We start from the raw sequence: 20,957 nt of genomic DNA, 5'->3' as shown, positions 1-20,957 counted from the left end.
CTCCAGCAAGGAGGCTAAGAAGGAGTGTCCAGTGAGGCAAGAAGAAAACAGGAGAGTGTGTTGTAAAGGAAGCCAAGTGAAATAAGTGTTTAAGGAGGGAGTGATCTACAGTGAAGTTGCTGCCAATAGAATCGATGAGGATTACAGAGACTTAACCACCGGAACTGGTAAACCAGGCATCTTTGGCCATCCTGGCAAGAGCACTTTCAAGAGAGGATTGGAGGGAAGGAAGAGAAAATGATGACTATTGACATCTCTTTTGAGGAGTTTTGCTCCTAGCAGCAGATAGATACATTTATACAAAGATTCATTTACGAAACATTTATCGAGGCCCTAATCTCTGCGAGGTTCTGTATTCGGCGTGTGTACCCAGAAGTAAGCAGCACAGACCTTGACCTTGGCAGCCTCACAAAGTAATCAGTGAATGAACGAGATGAAGTCTCCGTTCTCCCACTGACAATTTTAGCTTCATTTTCCTAACTGTTCACAGAGATACTAGAAATCCCTGCCCTCTCTGCTTACGAAACTCAACACGTCCTAGATTTTCTAAACTGCCCCAATTCCAAATGTTTCGACCTATTATCACACCAGGTGGTCACACTGGGTTCTAATTTTTGATTTAGAAATTGTGATCATTATGGGATTGTTGTGAGAATCAAAAGAATTAATCACATGAAAGTATTCTGTGACCTGCCAAGGACTCTATCAGTACAAGGCATTATTCAAACTGGCTTAGACCAGAGAGGCGGCTTAGTCACTCCCTTCTTTGTGCTTTCAGAGTAACGTGTACTTCCTCCCCTCCAGCACTGGCCTCCCTTGATTTTTAATGTGTTTCAAGGTGTGTGCCTCTCACACCAAATTGTGTCTGACACAGGGCCTGGCACCCAGTGTAACTTCTCAATGAAGATTTATTGGATTTCTGAATGGATGGATAAATGGTGAGAGACATAGAAAAGTAAACAGCAAATTATGAAGTAAGACAGAGTAAAATGATAATTACATAGTTAACACTTACTGAGGACTAATGCTCATTTCTTTACATGCAGTACCTTTCATCCTTTCAGCTGAACTAGGAGGTAGAAGGTATTAATCTCTCTTACAGATGAGGGTATTAATCTCTCTTACAGATGAGGCTCAGAGAGGTTAAATGACTTGCCCAAGATGCAGAGGTCCTGAGGGCCTGGGGGCTCCAGCTCAGTCCGGCCTGCCCCAGGCTTACAGAAAGTATCCTTTGGCCCATGCATGGTCCCTCCCTTAGCCCATTCAGTTCAGAACCCAGACAATTGGCCATGAACCCACCACTGAAATCTTCTCCCCTCCTTCACCAGGGCCGGCCAGGCCAGGCTAGTCTAACCCTAAGCCGCCACTAGGGCAGGAGCTGCCCAGAGCTTCATTCCGCTTTTACGGCCCTTGTCAAATTCCAAAGCAAGTTGTAAATTCATTAACCTCGAAGGGATTAAGCTGTACAGCTTACTTAGCACCATAAACAAGATCATTGGGATGTTGATTTTCCTCTTTTATTGCTTCACTTGAGAAAGCCTAGCTGGCTCCAACTCTGGAAACAGAAGTTGGCTCCCCCAGCAGAGACTGCTACTGTCCCTTAGTAGTTTGCTGGTACCAGCACGATTGGGATTTGGGGCTTAGGTGTCAGTCTCCCTGCAGGCTTGTCTTGACACAGCCAGAAGTAGCCACTTCTAATCCAGCCACCCAAGCCCCTCTCTCTAGAGCTGGCTCTAGGCATCCTGGGGAAAAGCAGAAGAAAAAAGCTCAGGTACCTACCTGCTCTCTAGGCTACCTGGCTCCCAGCAAAGATGGCCGTACGGAGGCATCTCCCTTCTCCTGGCTCCCCAGCCCCTGAGGCTTCCTCTAGCTCAGCTGTTCCGTAGTAAGGCTGCCTCTGTCCGTTTAACCCATCTCTCCCTCCAACAGATTACTGTCCCCCGTGGGCAGGAATTGTTCCCTCTCCTGGTGCTTGGGATCCCATTTCCTCATGTCCCCTCTGAGGCCTAGCTCCAGCAATGCTCCTCTCTCTGGAGCCCCAACTGTCTTCCAAACACTGAAAAGAAACACACAATAGTCATTACGCAAAACAACCCCGTGCCACTCTCGCTCCTTCCTTCTGGTTCTTGAATGGCTTGTCCACTCTTTCCCTCCCTTTGATTCCTTAAACCCCTGCAGCTTCACGCATGTCCCTGCTGCTCCCTGACCCTGCTCTTGCCAAGATCCAGCAACTACTCAAATACAATATACTGTCAAGTCCAATAAGTGTATTTTACTCCTTTATTTGTATTCTTTCACCCAACAGATACTTAATGGGCTCCTAGATGCTGGTGACACAATAGTAAGCAAAAAAGAACAAAACTGAGAACCTGAGAGGTTAAATTCAGCATAAGCACAGGCTGCCAGCCCACCTGGGTTCATACTGGGCAAGTTCCTTAACCTCTCTGAGCCTGGCTTTCTGACCTCTAAAATGGAATGATCATAGTATCGTTGTGAAGATGGTTGTGAGGGTGAAGTGAATTATGGAGGCTCATAGCAAGTGCTCTAGCTACATTCACGTTACATAATTCACCTAATAGCACACAGCTGGCAAGTGGTCGGGCCAGGCTTTGGACCCAAATCTACCTGATTCCAGAGCCTTCACTCTCAGTGGCATCAGCTACCTCCCTATTTTTCCTGCCTCCCCCTCACTCCCACCACCCTGGGCTATTTGGGCTTGGCACATGGTAGTTACCTGGAAAATCTTTGCTCAATGTGTTCATTTAATCGGTTTGTTCTGTGTTTGGGGAGGCTAGGGGACCAGAACAATAGTTTGGGGTTTTTCAAATTAATTAATTAATGAATTAATTAATTTTGGCTGCACTGGGTCTTTGTTGCTGCGCGCGGGCTTTCTCTAGTTGCGGCGAGCAGGGGCTACTCTTTGTTGCGGTGCGCGGGCTTCTCATTGTGGTGGCTTCTCTTCTTGCGGAGCACAGGCTCTAGGTGTGCAGGCTTCAGTGGTTGTGGCGCACAGGCTTCGGTAATTGCGGCACGAGGGCTCAGTAGTTGTGGCTCACGGACTCTAGAGCGCAGGCTCGGTAGTTGTGGCGCACGGGCTTAGTTGCTCCGCGGCATATGGGATCTTCCTGGACCAGGGCTCGAACCCGTGTCCCCTGCATTGGCAGGAGGGTTCTTAACCACTGCACCACCAGGAAGCCCAACAACAGTTATTTAACAGATAGAAATGAAGTGGAGGAAACGGAGCCATTTTGAAGAGAAGATAATTATTTCCATCATGGATATGTCCTTTGGGCAGTTGACAATTCAGATGGAGTTCTGGACAGACATCTAATTAGAGGCAGGTTTGGGAGGGGAAGCTGAAGTCCTCGAGGGTAAGAAGAGAGATTCTCCAAGAGCAGAGAGCACAAGAGTTACGGAGGAACTGGGAAGGGGCGACAAAATACGGGAGTCAGGTGCACTGAAGAGGAGGGAGGGACAGGAAGAGGATAGGTGGCAGAGCAGGAGCCTTGAGGGAAAGCCACAGATGCTGTGAGAAGGAGGCCATGAGGTCCCTTATTCCAGGAGGCAGATGAGAAGCCGGAAGAAGATTAGGAAGGGAGGGAGGGACAGGGAGCAGCAAGATCAAGGGAAGGGCTGGCCTTTTTTTTTTTTGCGGTACGCGGTCCTCTCACTGTTGTGGCCTCTCCCATCGCGGAGCACAGGCTCCGGACGCGCAGCCTCAGCGGCCATGGCTCACGGGCCCAGCCGCTCCGCGGCATGTGGGATCTTCCCGGACTGGGGCACGAACCCGTGTCCCCTGCATTGGCAGGCGGACTCTCAACCACTGCGCCACCAGGGAAGCCCGGGCTGGCCATTTTAAGAGAGAAGTTACACACAAGTTTGAAAGGGGAAGAGAAAGGACTAACCTAAGGGCAGCACCCAAGAGTCAGAGACGAGTAGATGTGAGGGTGAAGCCCCTCCAGGGGCAGTGGGAACGGCTCTAGAGGACAGTAGGCACTGGTTTTGGAGGAAAGGCAGAGATTCTGAGGCCTGGTAGATAGAAGGAACCAAGTAGAGGGAAATGGCATTTGAGTTGAAGAGAAGAGTGGGGGCGCTCCTTTTACGTGGTCGTCTCAGCAAGAGTAATAGTGACAACAATGATTATAAAAACAGTTCCTTGAGTAGCTCAACTTGAGAGGTACAAATTGAAATCTTTACCCCCTCCAACCTTTACCAGCTCTACCTTGTCAAATGCCCTTTCTTGGATGGTAGTTGAAACCTGAACAGTATGGGCAAATTCCCCTACTAATTCCCAATTACTTCTGCTTTTTAAAAGTTTATGCAATTTGAAATTCCAATCTCATTTCTGGCTTAAGGCATTCCTCTCCTGGTTTTTATTCCCCCTTCTACTACCTTGCAGGGTGAAGAGGGGGGCAAGTAAGCCTCTGGAGGATTGTCTCTCCCTCTGAACCAGCCTCCAGCTCCTCGGATGGGGTAGAGGGAGAGAGGGTGGTCTGGCCTCTCTGACCCCCTCCAGGGTGCTGCAGCCCAGCTGTCCCGTGGAATTACTATTTCCCTGGCTAACAGTTAGCGTGTGGGGCTCTCTGTAGAGCTGGTTCTCCTGTAGGGCACATGTGCTCAAATCACTTAACCTGCCTGAGCCTTAGCTTGCTTCCTTTTCTATAAAATGAGTAACAGTAGCTTCCACCTTACAGGATCAGCATTAAGGCTTAGACAAATGCTTGCGAAGCACCTTATACACAGCACTTGTTCCACAAATGGAACTCCCATTACCGGATGCATGAGACAGATAGCTCCTAGGCATGCATGGGCATTCCTGTCTCTGTCAAGGTGTGTGTGTGTATACCTGTGTGTGCAAGAGAGAGTTATGTGTGGGCCGGGAATGGGGCACCCTTGTGAGTCAGCTATTGTGTGTGTCATTGCCTACAGCTGACCCCAGGGCTGTAAATCCTGCCTCTGTGCCCACTGGAGGGAACGCTTTATAGCCCAAGGTCAGGCCCGTGAATCATAAGCGGCCCAGCAGGAAGCAATCAGACTGAGCTGGGTGGGGCCAGGCCAGGGTGGGGTGCTGTGCTGGAGGAGTTCCCAGTATTAGGACCACTTGGAGAGGAGCCCTGGGCATATCCTGCAATCCCAGATCGCAAAGAGCCTGGCTGTTCTCAGCAGGGTTGCAGTTTCCCTGCAGCCTCCACTGGCAGGGTACCCTTCTCTACTGACAGCACCACTCACACTGAGGCTGGGGCCGCGGCCCTGCCCTCCCAGGACTGGCCTCTCCAGTATTCTGGGCCCTTGCACTGTGGGCGGGTGAGCCGCACTTCAGGCTCACCTGAAGTTGGAGGATGCGGGTCCTGAGCCCAGGGCTCCCAGCCTGGTGGGTATGGAGTGCCCGGCCCTTTGAGCCAGATGCTTTTATTTCTTCTTTTCCTTTCCAATCTGTCTTGGGGAAAGTGGCCCCAATAAGGCAGCCCTTTCACTCTGAAACCTTTTTATGACTCCAGCCATAATTAACTGGAGTAATAAAATTTTTCAAATCCAAATAGATATAATTAACATTTAATGCCCCTGGTTGGTGCTGGTGGCTGGGCCCATTAAAAGCGCAGTATTGATTGAGAAGGTGAGCCAGCTGGGCCTGCTGCTGGGCCAGGGGCAGAGGTGTCTGGAGCCTAGGGCTGCCTAGGGGCTGGGCCCCAGCCCAGGTGTGAGGAGGATGGCAGGTGGCCAATCCCCATCCCTGCCTGGGGGACCAGGGTGTGAAGAGTACGGGGGCAGGATGGAGTCACCTTTGCCAGCCATCTCCCATGGCTCTCCCACCTTCAGACCCTGTGACCTCAGGCCTCCCTCACCACCATGCACTTCTCTACCAGCCCTCACACTGCCTTTCTGGTGCCCGAGGCCACCTCCTCTCCCAGAATGTATAAGGAGAGGACAAGGCCACATCTTCTCCCTGAAGAGTCCCCTGGCTTCAGGCATGCCTCTTCCCACTATTGCTCCTTTCTGACTCACTCTGCAGGGCTGGGTGCTTCAGGTTGAACTCTAAACCCAGGAAAGAAGCCTTTCCTGACTCCCTGACACGACTTACACATCCCGACCTCCAACGGAACCTCACATGCCCCAGGAAGCTAGAGAGAGTGGTACAGTTGGGGGAGCATTCATTTGAATCCCAGCCCCTCCACTTCACTGCTGTGTGACCTTGGACAAGTCATAAGCTTTTCTGAGCCCCAGTGTGATTATCTGTGAAACAGAGATAAGAAGAGTATCCACCTCCTAAACGTGTAGTAACGTCAACCTTAATCTCACTTATGTTTCTCAAGAGTCACAGGCGACGGGATTACTGTCTCCTCTTTACGTGTGACAAAACAGGTTTAAAAAAGTCAAAATCCTCATCCCCGTGTCCTACACTTCTCCGTCTCTCCCAATAGTTAAATTTAATATATATTAAAAACAACATCTACACTGGGAACCAGAAAGAACAAGATGATTCTAAGATCAGACCACTGCCCTCAGGGAGCTCCCGGTCTGGTGGTGGTACAGTGCAGGGAAAAGGGGTGCACACAATCAGTTGGTTTAAGTTAAGGCTTCAAGGATAAGTGTGCAGGCTGTGAGCCCTGGTACAAGTTAAGAGGCAAAGTGCTGGAGGAGAAACAGGTGAAGGTCATGGGCCCAAGGCAAAGCCAGATATGAGGACAGAGGTATGACCAGGATGGACAAGGCACAATGGGGCCGATGTGTGTGGCTCTGTGACCGTGAGGGTGCTGGCCCCTCCAATGGGGCATGGTCCTCGGAAAATGCATTTCCTGTGGGAAGCCCCAAGCTGGGGAGCAGGCACCTGGTGCTAGCACTCTCAGGCATGGTTTATAACATCCCAGCTCATCCACTCTTCATGTTAGAAGGGCCAGACTCCTCGGACAATCACCAACATGATCCCCGTGGTAGGGTGGGCAGCCTAGGCCCTGCTGGACAAGGAGTCTAGCTAGGGGGCTGAATGCCTTCCTCTGTCCATCGTTGCTCACCTGTCCCCCTGCTCCCAGACTTACAGTCCTCTGCTCTCCATGAAGCTGGGTATTCCCTATCCTTTGGGACCTTCCTCTCAATGACCCCTTCCCAGCCTTTAGGTTGGGGCTTTCCCAACCCAATGGGGCCTTCCACCGTGGCCCTGAGGACTACCTGCTCTAGGATAGGTCTTGCATTGAACTTGAGCTCGAGTGAGTCTCTGCTTTCTCCACCAGCCCCCTCCGGAATGCTTGCTCCCAGCAGGCCCAGGACCGTATCAGCACCATCTCTGTCCTTGGAGCCTAGCCGCTCTCCCAGGGCTGCTAGCTCAGGGGTCCGTGGGGAGGGATGCTGCTGACACCAGAGGCAGAGATAGGAAGGTCGGGGCAGACGCTAGCCACCCCTCCACTCATTCTCTCGTTTGACATCATCCACTGCGCCAGGCCTGCTGAGAAAATAGAGAAGTAACGTGTAATTACAGTGTGGCAGGTGAGGCTGGGAGGCTATGGGGACACAGAACCCAAAGGTCCGGAGGGTACCGCTTCTAGAGGAGCTCACCTTGAAGCTGACCTCTGAAAGGAGGTGTTCCAGGCAGAGGAAACAAAGTGTAAAGCCCAAAGGTGAGAGGAAATGGCCCGGTTGAGAAACCAAAGGAACTCTGTGACGAGAGCATCGGTGTGAGGGCGAGAAGCGGTGAGGCAGGCAGCTGGCCGGGCACGCAGTGGTCTCCACGGGAGCACCCCGCAGGCCTTGCTGAGGAACCGGGCCCTTCAGGTCCCCGCACCATGATGTGCTGGCGGTGGGACTTCCCGTATCTCACTTGACTCCTCTGAGTCTGGGTTCCCCACTCAGTGAAATGGGGGTAATAATCCCAGCTCCCTCACCAAGCACAAGGCTCAGGCCGCTTTGTGCTGGGCCAGGACCGGCTTTTAGGGTGTGGTTACAGACATGGTCAAGACATGCCCTTCCACAAAGGGCTATTCTAGTCACCAGCCTCAGTTCCCTGTCTAAACGCTGAGAGGGCTCAAAAACATGGAGGGGGTCTATAAGTCCTCCTGGCTCTGACATGCCAAGGCCGTGTTATCCCTGCCTCACAGCGCACCCTGGGCCCCTGATGCCTACAGAACAAAGGACCAGAGGAGCCCCCAGGAAACTTTATCTCCCAGACTCCAGTATTCCCTCCATCCTCCTTCTATTCCAGCCACACACTGGCCCTGCTGGGCCATCTCTCAGCCTCTGTCTTGGTCATGGCTCCACCCTTCCTTCTCTTGCCATCCTACACTCCAGACTTCCGGCACCCCCTCCTCCAGGAAGCCCTCCGCTCCTGTGCGTTGCGACCTCACTGTCCCCCTTAGCCCTTCTCACTTCAGCCTCGTAGTGGCATCTGCTGTGCCCAGCCTGAGAGCTTTGGAGCCTGGGCTGCACTTCTCTCCACAACCCCCAGAGCACTGGCTCCCAAACTTTGAGGGTGTTCCGGGACTAAGTTTGGAACTGCTCATGATAAAAATGAGAGAAAGAGAAAGGAAGGGACAGACCAATGGACAGAAGGAGAGAGGGCAGAGTCTCCCTTGAGCATTCCAGCCTGAGCCATGGTAGCCTTCACCCAGATCCTCCCTCAGCCCCGCTCCACAATTAGAACTGAGAACTAGGACATGGGAGCCTGGGGCCGTGGCGTTCAGCCAGGGCCTGCTGGTTGAGGCTGGGTTCAGAGGCCCGTGGCGCAGCTGGTACCAGGCTGTGCCTGGCCAGGCCTCCCAGCTGCCCCGCTGTCTCTGGCCCTGTTTGCACATAACCTCCAACCCAACCCCCCACGCAGCTGCCTTCCTCATGACACTGGCCTGTGTTGTCCTGATGACTGCTGACCGCTATGCCTGGGGGAGGGCTAGGCACGCCCGGAAGGAGGGGTTCTAGAGTCTCTGGGCAGAGCCTCCCAAGGCTCCTGGTCCCCCTGCACTCCCAGGCCCACAGATGCTCCCCAGCAGGTCAGGAAGACATGCCAAGACCTACTCTGTGCAAGTCTCTGAGCTTCAGGTTCTGCACACTCTTCTCATTCACTTGGTAAAGCAACCTGGGTGCCAGTATTATCACCCTCAGTCTCTAGGGATGAGGAAATGAAGACTCAGCTAGATCAAGGTACCAAAGGGTACATGGCTACTAGTGCAAAGTTGGGTTTCAAGACCAGGTCTGTCTGACCCCAGAACTCATGTGCCACCTTCCCAGGCTCTTCCCTAACTCCCACTCCCTACCTTCAGCTCAGCCCTGGCCCCGGGATTCTGTCTACGACTGAGCCACCAGGACAGAAAGCAGAGAGCGGAGGTGGAGGGGATGCCAATGTGGAAAGAGATGAGGAGGCCACAAGCTTGAGGGGAGAGGAGATGTTTCTGGTGGGGGCACTGGGTCCAGAGCTGCCATGGTCAGTGTCTCCTCTGGGTCATGGAAGCCCAGTAGGCACCCACAGAACAGATCCAGGAACAGAGGCTACCCAGTCTCCTCCCCCTACACAGACCCCCATTAATTCCCACAATTCAACAAAGGGAGACGAGACCCACCCCACCCCCCGCCTGTTCCCTCGCATGTACTAGACTTAGCAGTGGGCAGGAGACCGTTGTACCTACAGTCCTACCCAGTCAGTCTTTGCTTCCTGATACGGATTACTTTGGCCAGATGTTTTTAGTGTAGTCGACAGAACACAGCACTGGACTATAGGAGCCAAAAGTTTCACTTTTAAGCTTACTAGCAACAGACAAGTACTTTTACCTTTCCCTATCTAAAGAAACTGTCCCTATCTAAGGTGCTTAATATCCCAGGATATTAATAATAATAATAGCAAACACTTGACAAAGAGGGCTTATATGTGCCAGGCACTATTCGAATTACTTAAGCGTAGCCTTGTGAAATAAGTACTTTTAGTCTTTCCATTTTACAGATGAGAAAATTAAGGTACAGAGAAGTTAAGTAACTTTCCCAAGGTATTCAAAGGATCTTTTTTATGTAAATGATTGATGAGAAAGTGACTTATGAAACTATAGAGATATTTTGTAAATGTAGAAGTACTTTATAAATGCAGAGACCGTTTTCCTAAATGGAGATATTTGTAAGTTGGCGGGGGCGGGCTTTTTTTGGTACATGCAGGAGTATTTTTTTTATTACACAACGCCTCAGTGTGAGAGATGGTTCTTCTCTGATTGGACCCATCTCCTCTACTCCAGACTTGGGGAGTGGGTCACGGTGGGTAGCCCACCAGGGCAAGGCCAGATTGCTCCTATTTAAAACTGCATTCCTACTTAGAAAATCACAGCATGTGAGACTTGGAAGGGGTAAATCCTTATAGTCCAGGTCATATAACTATCACCCCTGCAAGAATCAGCCTCTGCTGTGCCCAGGAGGGCTAGAGAGTAGATGGGGCTGGGAAAGAAGAAGTCTCCTTAGAGAAAACTTGATTTAGAAGAGAAGCCCTGGTGAGTGCTTTGCCTGCCCTACCCCACCACTCATCGTTCTCTTCACTTCACCCCACACACTCACACAAACGTACACACATCCTCCCTGTTCACCTGCAATCAGGGTTGGGCTAGTGTACATACTTCCTCCCCACCTACCCCACATCCAGGAAATGGAGCCCTTAGAACAGAAGACATGGGGTAAGACATGTTTCCCCAACAGCAAGGGGCCTTCCAGGAAGAGTGTGGGATGTCTATTCTCAACTGGACTGCTGAATTGCGTTTTCTCTCTGCCTGGGGGCAAATGCCTGAACATTGCTGAGGTCTGGATGAGCTTGTTGGAGGCATATGTCCACCGATCCTACTGCCCCCCTGTCCTGGCTCAGGCTGGTATCTAGAAGAAAGGATAGCAGAGGACCTGGATGTTATCAGAGAGGACGTTCAGTCTTGGGATAGAACTGAAGCAACGAGTAGCACAAGCTGGACTTAAGGGGGCACGAGAACTGGGCTGAGGTTGGCATCAAGATATAGCTCTGAAGGTGGTAGCTGGGATTATTAGGGGGAATTAGGATTGATTCAAGTTTAGACTGAAGTTTAGGATTTGAGCTAGGAGGTAGGGCTGAGTTGACTCAGAGGGCTGGGGTTAGCTTTTGCTTCAGGGTTTCCCTAGAAACTGCCTGCTTCATGCAATCCAGCTGAGCCCATCTCCAAAAAGAGGGACGCTAATAGTTACCCTTGGCCTCTGCTCTGGGAGCTTTACTGAGGAAATAGGAGTGAGGGTGAGCGTTGGCTTTGGAAGGGAGCAGAGTCAGTGTCCCCCGACTAGGGAGCCATAGAGGTTGGGATCTCGGTCCTCAGAGGGTGGTCCACAGACCAGCAGCATCAGCTTTACCCAGGAGCTCGGTAGAGATGCAAAACCCTGCGATGGGCTCCAGAGCTATGGAATGAGAATTTACATTTTAACATGAACTCCCAAGTGTTCCACAGACATTTCCAGTTTGAGAAGCACTGGGGAAGCTTTCCTAGCAGGAAGGCCCAAGGTAGGGGTGGGAGAGGCCAAAGGACACCCAGCCCCTCGGCCTGCTCCAGGGCCCCCTGCCTGACAACCCCTCCCAGTGCTGGAGCCACAGCGACACCTACTGGCCACGGGCATCTAGGCTGCCCCCCTCCAGGACATCTGGACCCTATGGTCCTGCTCTGCCTGGCCTCCACCCTGAAGCTGGCATTCCGGAGTTCTGGGGGTCTGGCTTCCCCAGCAATGCTGGAGCAGGTGTAGGATGGGCCAGGGCCTCAGGGTGGAGCAGGGCTATGTGCAGGCTGAGGCTCTGGGGCCTCCGTGTGAAGAAGGCAGGACAGGTGAGCAGGTGTCCTCAGGCACATAGAACTCAGGTCACATACCAGCCCTGGTGTTCTCTCCACACTCAACAGCACAGAATGCATGTTTGCACTCTTCTCCTAGGTCCTCAGCCAAAATGGGCAGGGTGCAGCTTCCCAACCCAATCAGCATCCAGCAGATGCCCCAGTGGGACTTGAACCTTTGTCTAAACAACTCTTCCTGGAAGCAGGCTTTTAGGAGCTACAACAATTGAAAAGCAGCTCAGGGAAGGGGAGTTGCTGGACTATTTCTGGTCCAGGGTGGTGGCTGCTGGAGGAGACTCCCACGACAGAATTCTAAGTTAAAGCAGGAGGCTGAGGCCAAAGGGCAGAGGAGTAAGAGGGTGGGGAAGGAAGCCAGCCCACCTCAAAGACAGGGCTCAAGGGACTCGCCCCAGGGGACCGGGCTGGTCCAGAGGGGCCCCTGGGTGCCAGGCTGCTGGGCCAGGGCCACCAGGATCGAGAGAGGGGCCACCTTCTGGGCAGCAGTCATCCCCCCTCCCGTCATTCCCAAATCTCAGTTATCGCTGGATGCCCCTCTAGTCCGCTCTCAGCTCTGAAGAGGGGTTTGCCTGAGAACCAAATGATTGTGATTGCCCACCAGTGTCTGCATTAGTGGTGATTAGTTAAAACATCAGCGTCTAAACAGTCAATTGGTTCTAATAATTAATACTATGGCTCAGCTGTGATTGAGAGAGGGTGATGGAGAGAGAGAAGAGAGATGGAAAGAGGAGAGGGAGAGAGGATTGGCAGGGGAGCCCTAGCTCTTTAACTACCATTTCCTGACACCCCCCCCTCTGGTCCTTACGCCCCCTCTGGTGCCAGGGCACATCTTGCTCCTGATTCTGTGCGCTCGCAAGACTTTTTAATAAATTACATCACTGAGTTATCATAACCACCCTATTAATCTCCGTGTTACAGGTAAGAAGAATGAGGCACAGAAAGGTAAAAGCCAGTAGATGCTCAGTAACAACTTGGTAAATGAACAGATAAATAAATGCATGAAGTACCCAAAACTGAAAACCAAACCCAGGTTAGCCTGACTCCACAAAGTTTGGGGGAAAAGGATTATGGAGGGAAGAATTTGCAGAGACAAAGGAAAAAAGAGAAAACACACAACCACTCTTCTCTCTCCCACCATCTCTCTCCTTATATATGCACTCCTCTCCCACAGGTATTCCTCTCTGCCTCATCACAGAGATACACCTCTCTCTCTCTCTCCCCCCCTCTCTCTCTCATAGAAACCTCCATCATTCACCCCTCCCCCCATACTTCCCTCTCTCCGTGTGCCCTTGTGTCCCATGCACACTGGCCTCCGTAGTAAGTAAGCACTCAAAGAGCACTTGGGAATTGAAATAAACACACCCACCCTTTCCTCCCGCCTTCCCGCACACACCCACTCTCTTGCCCCCTCCACGAGTCAGGCCCAGAGGCCTCCAGCTGGGCTGTCTCTGGCTAGGCTTGCTAATCTTTGAACTGTCCCCAGATCTGGAAGGGCCACAGGGACTGCCCTGCCTGGCAGGGGCAGGGGCTCTAGCCCTGTCTCCTTATCCTGGAGTAGGCTCAGCCTCTCCCCACCCCCTCCCCAGGTCAGGCGCAGCGGCAGAGCCAGCGAGCAGGATGGCTGTGTGTGCCTTGCTATTAATCACCCCTCCTGGTCCGCTAACGAGGCTAATGCGGTAAGTGACAATAGCCCATCTTGGTTCCTGATTTAGGGGCTCAGGACGGAAGCTGGGCTCCTGGGAGCGAAGACGTGAATTCTCCACGACACTAAACCTTCAAATAAATCTCCAGTCAGAGAAGCCCAGGGCACTAAATCCCACGCGCCAGTAATTGAAACCCTTAGAGCTTTCCCGGGTAGGGAAATTGCTGAGAAAGAGCAACCAGGGGTTCCAGGTGGGGTGGCAGGACAGCACAGAGGCCGCAGAGGGCCCTGCGACAGGGGAGGCTGCTGGGGACCCTCCCTGAGCACGTGGGTATCTGCCTGTCCTGGTGGGTATGTCTGTCTGTCAGTGTTTCCAGACGTGGGATTTTACCGTCTGGTGGCCACTGCCCACTCTCTTCCCACCAAGTCTATGAACACTTGGTATTTTTCTGGGGCAGCAGTTATGGAGCTTCTGTCTTTTGAGAGCCTCTGCCTTTTGAAGCCCTTGCAGCCTCTGCCTCTCATTGACCATGAAAGCCAGGCTTCATTTAAGCAAAAGGAATTTTCAACATCACCTCAATTGCCTTCCTTCCCCTCTTCCCACCTCTCTCACCCCCACCCACCCCATCTTTCCCTCCCCTTCTGCACATTCCCCTTCTGTCCCTTTAAGTCCTCCTCCCATTAACTGGGTCACGGAATCATTCAACAGTCACTACCACTCTGTACCAGACCTTCTCCAGGGTCCTGGGTGTACCAGGATGGGTCAGATAATTTCCCTGCCCTCAAGGAGCTCAGAGTCTACCAGGAGAGACAGATGGATAAAGAAATAACTGCAATATTGTCCGATGTGTGCAATAATAGAGGTGTAGACATATAAGAAATATAACATGAAAAAGAGGAATTCCCTATCAGGGAAAGCTTCAGAGAGGAAGTATTGTCTGAGTGTGGTCTTAAAGAATGAATAGGAGTTACAAGTTGCCCACGGAGAGATGGATGTCATGGGCATTATTGGCAGTGAGAATTATAAGTGAACAGCTAGGTCTTGTCCAGCCATACATAGCACACAGCATTGCTGGAAGGGATATGAGACTGAAGAGAAACTGTCTGATAAGGAGTTCAGGATTTCTGCTGTGGGCTTTGGGAGCCAAGGAAGGGTCTTAAGTAGCTGAATGATAGGATCCGATTTGTGTTTTTGGAATATCCTTCTAGCTGTAGAGATAGAAATGGATTAGAGGGGAGAGAGATGCATTAGGAAACTTAAGAGTAAAGACTGGAGATGATGATGCCTGAACGAGGGCACTGCAGAAAAGAGGATAGTTCCGGGGTACTTAGGAGGTAAAAACAGCTACGATGTTGATTTACTGCATGTAGGGGCCTGAGTCAAGAGTAAGAGTCCGGACTGCTGATTTAGGGAATTCTGTGGGTGCTGGTGCCAGCCACTGAAATTGAAAAACAGGAGGAGGGCAGGTCTAGAGGAAGATAAGTCTTGTTTCAGGCACGTTGAGCTTGAAGAGCCTGTGGGACATCCACGTAGAGAATCTGGTGTACAGTGATACATAGGGTTCAGGACTGGAGGTACAAATTGAGGAAATGAAACCAGAGTAGAGATCACGCTGAGAGTGTGCAGAGAGGGGAGTGGATGATGGCGAGGATGACAGCTGACATCAGAGGAAGGAGAGTGGTTGAGAGCATGGGCTCCATTATAGCACTGCCTGGGTGGAAGGTCCGGCAACACCACTTACCGGGTAACCATGGCAAGTTACAGAACTTCTTATGCCTCTGTGTCCTCATTTATAAAATGAAGGGGGTGGTGAGGAATGGCACAATGCCTGGCACACGGTAAGCATTTGATCAATGTTATCACTTCCCTTCCTCCTCAACTATTCAACTCCTACTTATCCAGCACATCTCATCTTGTGTCTCTTCCTCAGTGAAGCCTTTCTGGATTCCTCTGAGCAGGGCAGATCTCCATATTGTAGGCTCCCATAACCCTGTTCACCTCTCTTTGACACAACTGCAACGTTACAATTATTTGTAAAATTATTTTATTGCATGCTTCCTCACTGCTTTGCAGGCTCCATAAGGACATAGATTTCGTGGTATCTTTAGACCTTGGTGTAGTGCCTCACACATGGAAAACACCCAATACATATTTATCGAATTAATAAATGAATATAGCTGCAGTTCCATCATATTTGGCAAATGATGACCATCAAGGATCTGACTGAGAGCAGATTGATTGAGAGTAGGGTGAGGGGGATGAAAATCAGACTGCAATGAGTTTATAAGTGCTTGGGAGATAAAGGAGTATGGACAGCAAGCAAGACTCCTTGGAGCATCTTGGGTGAAAAGGGAAGTAGAAGGAAAGGGCATTAGCTACAATGCTAATGCCATAAGAAAGAGAGGGATGCATTGTTGGTACTGTTGTAACGGGGGAGACTCGAGAATGTATATGCTGATGGAGGGAAGCATGAGGAGGGAAAGGGGAGGACGCAGGAGAGAGGGGAGAACAGGACAGCTTCCCAAGGAATGTGGGCAGGAATGGGATTCTGAGTCCAGGAGAAGGGATTAAGCTAAAACAGGACGGTGCAAACCTCTTGCCCTGAAACTGGAAGAGGAAACAAGGAAGTGAGTTTGGGTCTGGAAGTTGAGGGAATTTGTGCCTAAGGACTTCAAATTTCTGAGTGAAGTAGGCAGTGACGCCACCTAGAAAGAGAGAGAGGGACAGAAGATGGGGAGGGGGACTCGAAACAGTAAAATATTATTGGATTGTCTCTGTGGGAAGGGGAGACAGAGCTGACCAAGGGCACGGAAGAGGATTGCTTAGTAGTGCTGAGATTGGAAACTATGAATTTTTATTGGCACATCTCTGCGTGGCTTTGTGATTTTCCCCAGCTGCGCTGAGTCGCCTGTGTGTCTGAGACAAAAAGGAGAATAGCTGGGTTGTAGAGAAGGCAAAGGAAGTAAAGAGGTTGAATATGTTGACAAGAGGGTGTTGCAGTGATGCGCCCTGGGGTCCAGGCTAGAATCCATGAGTAAGTGGTCTCAGGAGGTGGGAGGAGGGGAGAGAGAGAGAAGCAAGTGTGATGGGTACAAGGCCATGAGAGGGCCGGGGGAGAGGGAGTTCTTTCACAGAGCAATTTAGGTTGTTGACAAGGTTCTCCAGGGGGATGTGGAATACAGGACAAAATAACAGGAGCTGAGGAGGTCAGGGCAGTGACAGGGCTCGGGGTGACAGGTGAGTGTCAAAGTCCTTGGCAGATGTGGAGAAGGGGGATAACAGTGATGAGGGATGCAGCGTGGTACTTGCGCTCAGAGCCCAATGAGTGGAGAAGCAGTGGTCTGAAAGCGGCAGTGAGCACTAAAGAAGACACTGACCCCACCTCCTGGCCTGAGGAACCTGGAGTTGGAAGAAAAACAGCCAGCACTGGAGAGGACTGCCGGAAGTGGTGTCTCTGGGGAATATACCAGGTTACCGGGAAAGTGAAGAGAGGAAGTAAAGGGGGTATCCAGGGAGCGAGGATGGAGAGGATTTTATTGGCATGGTATTCAGTCCCAGAGGGCGTGATGGGAAGATGGTCAAGAGCCCCCTCCACCCCCTCCTTTCCCAGCATCTCTCCTAGGACTGTCTGCATCTCTAGCCCACCTCTCCCACTTGACATCACTCCTCCTGTACCATCTACTCCCCAGCCCACCTCCCACATGCATGTTCCCCATCCCACCCTCACGGCCCTCCCTCCTCTTCCCACACCTCCTCCCCAGTTCTCTCCTCCCCAAACCCTCTTCCTGCCCTGCCCCACCCCAGCCGGCCTGAGTGAGCAAGAACCCCTGCACCTTCATTTCTCAGGTCACTGCTTGGCTAATGGGCTATTAATTTGCTCAATCGTCCCCTGTGAGGCAAACTCAATTTCTGCCGGCCAGTCGTCCCTCGCTGTCGACAGCGTGATTGATTGGAGGAACAGCTGTCACCGCCCGGCTGCCTGCTCCCTGCCTCCTTCCCCACAAGTGCCCGCCGCCCCTCCTCCTCAGGCCGCCGCCCCGCGCCCACAGAGGCAGCGCACCCCTGCCACCTGCCCAAGGATCTGTCGCCAGCAATGAAAAATGACAGAAATATTTAAGGACAAATAAGGCTTCCCAACGCAATTGAAAATGATTACAGGCAGCTACAGATGGGGCCAATCTGATGCGCAGCAGCAAATCAAATCGAATTTCCTTATCGGTGTATTGTTTTAGGCGTTATCTGGCACGTTGATGCAGTTATCAATTCAATTTCAGCCGCCGGTCCGCTGTTTACTGTCTCGGCTTTGCTGGGAAAAGGTAAACATGCTCAGCCCAGCAAATTAATTTCTGGCTGAAGCCAGAGGCTACAAAGAACTGCTCCGCAGGACTCACGACCCCCACCTTGGCCATGGGCTACAGTGGGCCAGGCTGGCTGGGCCTGGGGCAGGCCAGAGCTTGCTCAGAGAGCAGAAGCCCCACTAGCTCCCTGCCCCTGCCTGGCCCCATCCCCAAGCGGGATTCAGGGCTCCTAGCGGGCTGAGGTGACCGCTGTTGACTCCGCGGCTGGTGCCAGGGAGAGGTGAAGGTCTCCCATTAATTCTCAGCTAAAAATGACAAGTTCGTCTTGGACGACAATTAAATGAAGTCAGTAATTGATGCTAATTGATCTCCAGATGCAAGGGCTCCCCTCAGCCTTAGCAGCACGTGGCTGTCTTGCTCGCTCTGCCCACCCCAGCCCTTGCACACCCCCAGCCCTTCTCTCTCCTCCTCTCCTGGTCCTTGCACAACCCCCCTGGGCTCTGGGGCTCTGGACCCCAGAGGTCTGTGGGCGACAGCTGGCCGGGGCTAGGCTAGCAGGCAGTGCCCAAGGCCAAGAAGCTGGCCCACTGCCCACCCAGCCCCGCAGACATTTGTAATCAGTGCCCCAACTTCCCCCCATGGGCTTAGAAGGCAGGTAACGCTGCCCTCGGCGCTTCAGGATTTACTGCCCATAGCTGCTGGAGGTTCCCACTTCATTTTTATAAGCCCATAGTCAGAGCCAGCAGGGGGTAAAGCACACTTGGATTTGCTTTACACAGTCCAGTCCTAGCATTTTGGCTCCACAGCAAGGAAGACACTGGGGGAGAATGAAGTGTGTGGAGAGAGTGTCCGGGTGCACTCAGTCTACACTTGCATATATACGTGTGCTCACATGTGTTCATCTAGATGGGAACAAATACCCACACTTGTCTGAGCACGTGTGTGTGCCAGTGCCCACACGTGCGTGTGTGTGTCCAGACATTTGAGAGGATATGTGTGCATGTCTGTATGTGGATATTGTCCTGAACTGGGCCCTTTTCTGCAGTTCATAATAAAGCCTAATCCCAGGGAACTCTGGGAAGCCCATCCGCCCTACCCACCACTGGCCTGGCCCAGCACAGGGCACTGTCTGGAAGTCATTAGCCAAGGGAGGAGGGGAACTTAGCTAAGAGGAGAGAGGCTGCAGTTGTGTTTGGGGCAGCCAAGGTCAATGGTGTGAGATAGCTGTGACCCCTGAAGCCCCACCAGCCTCTCAACAGTCTGGCTGGTGCACCTGGCTGGAGCAAATGCTCATGGGGCCAAGCATTTAGGGTCCACGCCCAAGACTCAGTGAGCTTGATTATGCCTTGGCCCAGAGCCCTTGGTTCCAGCTAGAGCCCAAGCGTGAGCCTAGACTACCCACAGGCTGACCTCCTCCTGGCTGTCTTGCAGATGTTTGCCATTGGCCACCCAAGAGCCATGTCTGGCTCAATCCAGGCCCCCTCTATTGCTAGAGACAGTAAATAGCAGCCATCACAATAGGGGTCAGGGCACCAGCCCGGCTCCTGTTTCACAAGAACCTGGAGCTGGCAGGAGGCCGTGTGGAATGGGCAATGCCTATCTGAGTATCTGCCAGCAGAGTAGAGGGAGAAGGGAAGATGGCAAGGGCATGTGGGCATGAACATGTCACCCCTATGAATTCTACCTGAGTGTATATGTCACGTGTCAGGGAGCCAGTGCTGTGTGAGGGGGTCCTCCTTATGCAAGGAAGAGGAGCAAGGGAAGAAGAGCATATACAGTAGGATAGATGACCAGACCAGACCAGACCAGGGGCGAGGTAGGGGCAAGGAGCCAGAGAAAACCCCCTCAACGTCTCCCAGCTAGCATCTGCATCTTCTGGGGGTTTAGCAAGGTCAGTGATCACTTATTCATTCATTCAAGGAATATCTTGTGCTTCCTACTTTTACTACTACTATCCTCTTACTTTGGGCTATGCCCTCTGCTAGACACTGGGGCTATAGCAGTAAACAAGTTACTCCCTGACCTCAAGAAATTTACAGTCTAAAGAGAGCAACAGGTACATGATAGGCAATTATAACACCGTGTGGCCAGAGGAAGCGCAAGAAGCTGTGGCAACGCAGAGGATGCACCTCGTGCAGTCTGGAGGAGTCGGGAAAGGCTCCCTGGAAGAAAGAATTCAGAGTCTTAAAGGATGAGTGAGATTTAGCCAGCCTGTGCAAATGGTCCCTGCCATATCCTTTTTGGTTGCTTGGCAAGCCCAAAGCAGAGACAGATAGGCCTATTTGGTTCCAAGTGACGCTGGAACTGCTAAAAATGTCACCAGACCACCAGCCACTGCCCTGGGGTCTGGGCAGGAGGGTGCACAGCTGTTTCCAGGGCACCCCTGGGCACTGGCGGATAAGGATGGGCCATAGCTAAATACACGTCTCCCCTCTGCCCGCCCCACCCCCACCTCCTCCATCAGGGATGCCTATTAATCCTGACAAATGATGACTTACGAACATGTAATGCAAACTGATTCATCATACATTCAAATCCACCGCCCCGCCCCAGCGGGAGGCCCCAGCCAGACAAGTGTATTACACGGATAATGTATTTGACGTATTAATAAAACCAGCCGCATTGCTCTGGCGCGGGGACTGGGGAATGCCAATATACGATGACAGATCACATATTGATGAAATCCAGATGTTTGGAATCATAGTCTTGGGGCCTTGTTCATATTGACTGAAGGTAAAAAATGCCATCTGTCAGCATGTTAACTCTTCGTGTCCCACGCTCAGCAGAGGCACCAATCATGGTTTTCTGGAGAGAAGAGAAGGAAGAGGGGAATGAGTGAGAGGGCAGAGTGGTGGCTTGGATGGATGTGCTGGGGTAGATGGGTGTACTGTGGACATGATGGGTGGAAGGGACCCTTTTCATGCCTTGTGTTCTTAACCTCTCAGCAGCATGCGACCCTATCGATGATGCTCCCCCCTCCTTGAAACTCTTCCCTTCTTGGCTTTAATGACATCACCTTGTTTTCATCCTCCTCTTGGCTGTTCCTTCTTATTCTTCAATGACTTAAACTTCCTCCACCTGTTGGAGTTACTCAGGGTTCTGTTCCAGCCTCTTCTTACTGTACGCTCTGGCCCTAGGTGATCTCACCTACTCTTAACTTTTGATGAGTATTTACCATATGCGAGACATTGTTCTAGACACAGAACATGCAG

The 20,957-nt window shown here is 51.8% G+C and overlaps 1 protein-coding gene and 1 long non-coding RNA gene across 6 annotated transcripts in view; one reads left to right on the top strand and one right to left on the bottom strand.

Annotated features, from left to right (window-relative positions):
- RNF220 (ring finger protein 220) overlaps positions 1-20,957 on the top strand; it is a 222,971-nt gene that overhangs the window by 157,850 nt on the left and 44,164 nt on the right. The window lies entirely within an intron of this gene.
- The window catches only part of LOC111175727 (uncharacterized), a 31,744-nt gene continuing 28,273 nt past the window's right edge, over positions 17,487-20,957 (bottom strand). Inside the window, exon 6 of the long non-coding RNA XR_016387455.1 lies at positions 17,487-20,550. This is a non-coding gene — a long non-coding RNA (uncharacterized LOC111175727). The remainder of the gene's footprint in view (positions 20,551-20,957) is intronic.

Source organism: Delphinapterus leucas, chromosome 1, assembly GCF_059928025.1.
Source record: "Delphinapterus leucas isolate spDelLeu-1000000601 "Yukka" chromosome 1, BTC_Dleu_Yukka2, whole genome shotgun sequence".
Taxonomy (NCBI): Eukaryota; Metazoa; Chordata; class Mammalia; order Artiodactyla; family Monodontidae; genus Delphinapterus; species Delphinapterus leucas.
Note: the sequence above shows the minus strand (reverse complement) of the source record. Positions and strands in the feature narration are given on the sequence as shown.